A 7,173-nucleotide genomic window follows, 5' to 3' on the forward strand; every position below is an offset into this window, starting at 1 on the left:
ACACTGAACTCTTTAACATTGCGTTGCTTGCATGTCAAGCACAACAAATCATACGATCTCCATAAATTCTACATTCATGAATACTAAAAGCATTCTACATGGCAAGTGCAAACATTTTGTAGGATAAATTAGACTCGAGGTCATCAATATTTAGCATCCATCCGTGAGGGCCGAGTCATCCTCCAGCGCGCGGGTTTGGCTTGATAATTAGATTTCATGCAAGGAGAGACTGTGGCATGTTCAACCGCACTTTTGTGTAAATGGGCTTATCGATAAATACTCTAGTGTCTAGGACACCAATACGTGGAGAACATTTCCATTCACGTGGATGCAATCACCGACGTACTGGCTTCTAGTCCTGGAACTTTAAAAGGACCACATGTACTTTATTAAGTCAGTGTATGGAATGCTAGTGCACCAAAAACGTGTGTTTGGGTTGGATCAATGGGAAATCAAGCACTAGATTATTGAGGCCTGAGAGTTGGTAGGTTGGAAGCTTGAACAATGGTCATACTTTTCCACCTTGTAACATCCCATATTTTTAATTTGGAATGTTATACACTAGATCATCTCTGCATATCATATTTATTGCATTTTGGTTGATTCTAGAAATTTTTCGCAACTCAAGGACCCTCGGAGAGAGTTGGGGATTTCGTTATTTTCATATTTGAGTTGTCTCAAATTTTGAAAATAGGATCATTTGATTTTATTTATTTTATCTTTAATTATTTCTATTACAAAAATATGAGAGAGGGAATAAAATGACTTTCCCAAAGTAAAGAAATATTGAGGATTTAATAAAAAAATCAAATAAGATTTTATTTGGTTTTATTTGCTATTTTATTTGAATTTAGGAAAAATGCGCGTTTTTCAAAATTACATTTAGGCTCCAAATAAATGTTCATCATGTGCGGCTTGATTTTAGAAGCCCGGGGAAATTTATTTCGGGATTTTTAGAGTCCATTTAGTATTTCTTTCATTATTTTTTCTGCGCAGAATTATTTAAGAAAACAAAAGTCTGAACCGACCCTGAGCCGTAACCGGCCAGGACTCCGCCTGGCCGGGGCTTTATAAGCCGCCGCCCCGGGGCCCGAGCCAGCCCAACCCGCGCCCCAAACCCTAGCAGCGCCCGATCCGCCTCGCCGCCCCGGGGCCCGAGCCAGCCCAACCCGCGCCCCAAACCCTAGCCGCGCCCGATCCGCCTCGCCGCCGCCCCGCCGCCCGCTGCCCGAGGTAGCCGTCGTCGTCGGCGGTTTTCCTCAGAAAACCGCCCGGTTTTTTAGATCCGTTTTTTCAAACGGTTTTTTTATGGTTTAATTATTTAGCGAGCGATCGCTCGTTCGTTCGTTTTAACGAACGCGTTCTTCGTTTAGATCCAGTTAATGAACGTTCATTCGTTAAACTGTTCATCGTTTTTCATTTCTCGGATTTAATCCGTGATTTTCTGATCGTGATTTCTGATCCGATTTTCGTTTTAGTTTAACTTTTTGCTCGTTTATCGTAATCAGACGATTCAAGCGCCTGAAGTTTCGTCTCGAAACCCTCTTTCCGTTTAACCAACTTAAAAAAGTTTTTGCTTCTGTAAAAATTGCCTTAGATCCAGAATAGTAAATGAAGCCTGTTTCTTTTGCCGTTTGTCTTTTGTTGCTTCGTTCGATTCGATTCTTTTTGCCAACCGCAGTTCTTAAGTTGAACTTTCTGGTTAAATCTTTTATTTGAGTTTTACCTGTGCATTAGTTGAGTACTTATTGTGCGCTTGTTTGTTTGCGTTAGAGTACCCGGAGTGCGCCGCCTGTTACTTCGAATCGCTAGGTTTCCCAGATCATCAGCAAGACAAGTAACACTTTGATCATACCTCCTACTACCCAGTTTTATTGCATTAGATCAATCCTTACACATTGCAGGATTAGGATCTAATTAAATTGTGGGTTTGAGAAGTAGTTGAGGTAGTACCTATTACCTGTCTAATTATCACACCTCTGGGAGTTACTTCTGCGTTTGCTTATTATTGCTATGCTATGCTAGTAGACGTGGATTGGGTGAGTGTATCCATGATAGATGTGAGTCTTGTTAATTAATGGTTTACTTAAGGTGGCAACCTAAACACACATCTAGGTGGATTGAGGCACCTGGGTATTCCAGGATTGCCTGTTTTTTTTTGACCGCCACCCAGGCTCAAAGGGATCATGAGATTATTCATGCTAGAAACTTCCGTGTGCAGCCACAAGCTATTATGGGCTCTAGCATAGTTGACTAAGTCGTGCGAACTCTTACAGTGGTAGACTAGCAGATGTAGGGGATGTAGGTGATATGGTCTACCCATCGTAAGGTGCTAGCGCTTCTGAAAGACTATGTCTCGGTCATCCGTTTCTCAAACACCGTGTAGTGCGAGAAACCAAATGGAGGCGATCGAGTCTTGTGGAGAAAAGTGCGCAAATCTCTGCAGAGTGTATAAACTAATCATGATTAGCCGTGTCCCCGGTTATGGACATCTTGAGTATCTAGTACCTGGATTATCATGTGAATCTCAACATGTTACTTTAAAGATTAATTTTGTTGGGTTTGTTTAATGATGATGTTTAATTGGGATTGAGAATGCTGTCAACCATTCTCAATGTTTAACAACCACCATATTTAGTTAAATAAATTTATTCTTTGCAGTAGGGAAAAATTGGCTTTACGCAAAACTGTAACCATAGAGCCTTCCACCAGCCAAATATGCATATAGTATAACTGTTTCTTTCCATTATTCTCTATGTGTTACATTGCCAGCATATTCCATGTGCTGACCCGTTTTCGGGCTGCAACGTTAATGCTGCAGACTTTTCAGACGAAGATTAAGGAGTTTTAGGCCGTGGTTCTATACTCAGTGATGCCGTTGGAGTTGATGGACTCACTTATCTTCCAAGCCTTCCGCTGTTATCGTTGTTAGATGGCCTTAAGCCATTTTTATTGTAATAAGTTATTTTTGGAGACACTCGATGTAATAAGTGTGTGATTGCTACTCTGCTATAAATCCTTTAAGTACTGTATGGTGTCAGCATTACTGATCCAAGGATGACACCGGAGCACAGAGATTGGACCGTTTGAGGTCTGGTCGCTACAAGATGGTATCAGAGCACACGCTGACTATAGGACACGACCACTAAGCTAAAGACCTAGATCACTACTCACTCTCTTCTCTTCTGACCTCTCATCTTTTCTACTCTTTTAGGATGGCGGATGCAAGGAACAAGTTCACTCAACCGGAAGAAGATACACCCTTTGGACGTCACTTGAAGGAAGTCACTAGATACCTGAACATAGGAGTACCAAGCTTCACCGGAACCTACAACGCCACCTTACCTGAAGAAGAGCGCTGGATGATTCAAGTTCAAGTTCCAGGAAGGACGTTCATGCCAGTCACTGAGCCCATAAAGTTTTCTTTTGATGCACCAACTTGGAATCTAGAAAAGAGCATGGCAGCTCACATCGCCATGGGACGCATTGGAGAAGTCTACCGCAATGATCTCAAGGATACTATCTACCAGATTTGTGGGCGCCGAGATGAGCACTGGGAGATGATCAGCACCAGAAAGGATCGATCAATTGCAGCTTTTATCCAGGAGTTAAACCAGCACATTCGACGTCAGGAGAACCAGATATGCGCCGACATGATAGACCTGAAGAAGGCAAAGACAAGAATCAAGGAACTGGAGGAAGAACTCAAGGCTACACGTGAAGATTTTGAAGAGGAAATTGAAGTATTAGTGGAAAAGAATGACGATCTGATCAAGAATATTGGAATATTCATGGGAGACCCTACACCGGTAGAAGAAGACGAAGAACCCAAGGAGATTCGCCCGGAAGACTACATCATCATCGACGACACCTACTCGGATCCAGATGATAGCGATGATGACTATGTTGATGAAGCTGGAGCCGATATCATGGAATCTGCAACCGAAGCATATTTCTAGTAGACTACCCCAACAGTAGTAGTAGTCCACCATGTAAATATAGTAGCCCGAGCACTTTTGCGATAGTTAGATCGATTGTATGCCCTTATTTGATTGATTGAATGAAGTGAATTGTTTGCTTTTGCCTCATGTGCATATGGGTAGTGTTTTCTCTTTAGGCCCCCTCTATTCTTAAATCTCATCTTTTCTAAACCCTCAGATGCCTCCGAGACGTGACCCCGGATTTACCTTCCCACCGGAGCTCACTTAGTTGATCCAGCAGCAGAACACATTGATGTAGTTACTAGTCCAGAATCAGAACCAGGGGAACAACAACAACAACCCACCACCACCACCACCACCTGTTGATCACTTAGCCCGTTTTCTTAGGCTGAATCCGCCGGTGTTTTCCAGTAGCACCGAGCCGATAGTAGCAGATGATTGGCTCCGCAAGACAGCTAAAAGTTGACCACAGCAGGATGCACTGATGCGGAGAAGGTGAAGTTTTCCGCACATCAGCTTGAAGGACCCGCAGCATCATGGTGGGAGAATTTCACAGCCACTTTCCCTATCGATACTATCACATGGGACCAGTTTCAGCAGGCTTTTCGTACTGCCCATGTTTCAGCTGGAGCTATGGCCATGAAGAAGCGAGAGTTTCGCAACTTGCGCCAAGGAGGACGGACAGTTGGCCAGTATGTGGAGGACTTTAGTAAGTTAGCACGTTATGCCCCAGATGACGTTGCTACGGATGCAGCTAAGCAGGAGAAGTTTCTGGAAGGACTGAATGATGATTTGGGCATGCAGTTGATGGTAGCAACCTTCAACAACTACCAAGAGTTGGTAGATCGTGCTCTTATGATTGAAGGGAAGCAGCAGCAAATCAAGAATCGCAAGAGGAAGTATGCACAAGGAAAGTACAATTCAGGAGATCAGCAGAAGCCATGATTTACCCCTAGGCCGGGAGGACATTTTCAGCATACCCATGGAGGAGGTAGTTCGCACAATCACAATGGCCCCAGGAATGGTAATGGGAATGGAGGAAGTAACGGCCAGAACCGCACCAACCCATCAACCCCAGCCAAGAAAGACCTGAGCCAAGTCACTTGCTTTAAGTGCCAGAAGACCGGACATTATGCCAATGAATGTCCTGAATCCCAGAATGGAAATGGCAATGGAAGCTCTGGGAAGAAGCCGAACCCTTTCAACAGGGGACAGGTGAACCACGTTAACGTGGAGGAGGTTGAAGAGCAGCCGGATGCAGTAATCGGTAAGTTTTTGGTTAAGTCATTTATTGCACTCGTTCTTTTCGATACTGGTGCATCGCATTCATACATATCAAGGGGATTTGTGGATAAGTATAAACTGCCAACCCAAGCCCTTAGGTCACTCACGTTAGTAACTTCGCCTGGAGTAGAATATATGGCTAGTCTATGGTGTGATCGGTTACCATTAAGAATTGGTAACTATGTTTTCCCCTCAGACCTAATAGTGTTGGAATCCCAAGGATTGGATGTGATATTAGGCATGGATTGGTTATCAAAGTATGAAGGAAATATTGAATGTGCCAGTAAGTCAATTTTACTTACCACCCCATAAGGGAGAAGGATCAAGTATGTATCCCGACATGTGCCAAAGAGATCTCAAGTAAATTGTTTAACCAGAGTTGTGCGGGAGGAAGTACCAGTAGTGAAGGATTTCCCCGAAGTATTTCCAGAAGAGTTGCCAGGCATGCCACCGGATAGAGATATTGAGTTTTTGATTGAGCTTTTGCCAGGCACAGGGCCAATATCAAAGAGACCATATAGGATGCCTGCAAAGGATTTGGTGGAAACTAAGAAGCAGATTAAGGAGTTACTGGATAAAGGATATATTCGCCCAAGTTCATCGCCTTGGGGATCGCCAGTACTTCTAGTGGAGAAGAAGGATGGATCGTTAAGGATGGTTGTTGATTATCGTGGATTGAATGAAGTAACCATAAAAAACAAGTACCCCTACCGATGATCAATGATCTGTTTGATCGATTGCATGGAGCTAAGATATTTTCCAAGATCGATCTGCGATCAGGATACCACCAGTTGAAGATTCGGGAACAGGATATACCCAAGACGGCTTTTACCACCAGGTATTGGCTGTACGAGTATACCGTTATGTCATTTGGTCTGACTAACGCACATGCATATTTTATGAACATGATGAACAAGGTGTTTATGGAGTTTCTGGATAAGTTCGTCGTAGTGTTCATTGATGATATCCTGATTTACTCAAAGAATGAAGAGGAGAATAAGGAGCATTTGCGTTTGGTTCTTGGAAAGCTCAGAGAACATCAATTATATGCCAAATTTAGCAAATATGAGTTTTGGTTGAAGGAAGTTGGATTTCTCGAACACATTATATCCGGAGAAGGTATAGCAGTAGATCCCACTAAAGTTGATACCGTGACCAAGTGGGAAGCACCAACCACCGTGGGAGAGATCCGGAGTTTTCTTGGACTCGCAGGATACTACCGGAGGTTTATTGAGAACTTCTCAAAGATTGCGAAGCCTATGATGGAGTTGTTGAAGAAGGATACCAAGTTCATATGGACGGAGGAATGTGAGGCTAGTTTTCAGGAGTTGAAGAAACGTTTGGTTACCTCACCCGTGTTGATTTTACCGGACCAGACCAAGGATTATGAGGTGTATTGCGACGTTTCACGACGAGGACTTGGAGCAGTGCTTATGCAGGAAGGCAGAGTTGTTTCATATGCCTCACGACAGCTTAAGCCTCATGAGTTGAATTATGCCACGCATGATTTGGAGTTAGCAGCCGTAGTGCATGCATTGAAGACTTGAAGACATTTTCTGATTGGAAACCATTGCGAGGTGTATACGGATCACAAGAGTTTGAAGTATATTTTCACACAGAAGGAGTTGAACCTCAGACAAAGGAGATGGTTGGAGCTCATCAAGGATTATGATATGAAATTGCATTATCACCCCGGAAAGGCTAACGTAGTAGCTGACGCATTAAGCCGTAAGAGCCATGTCAACACCCTAATGACGGGAGATTTACCAGGGGAGTTAGCCAAAAATCTACGAGAGCTACGTTTGGAAATAGTTCCAAGAGGCTATGTAGCAGCATTGGAGATTCGGTCTACTTTGATGGATAAGATCAGAAAAGCTCAAAGGACTGACAAGGAAATTGCTTCTATTAAGGAGAAAATGAGCAAAGGAAAAGCTAAGGGATTTCATGA

This window comes from Triticum aestivum, chromosome 2A (assembly GCF_018294505.1).
Source record: "Triticum aestivum cultivar Chinese Spring chromosome 2A, IWGSC CS RefSeq v2.1, whole genome shotgun sequence".
In the NCBI taxonomy this organism is placed as follows: domain Eukaryota; kingdom Viridiplantae; phylum Streptophyta; class Magnoliopsida; order Poales; family Poaceae; genus Triticum; species Triticum aestivum.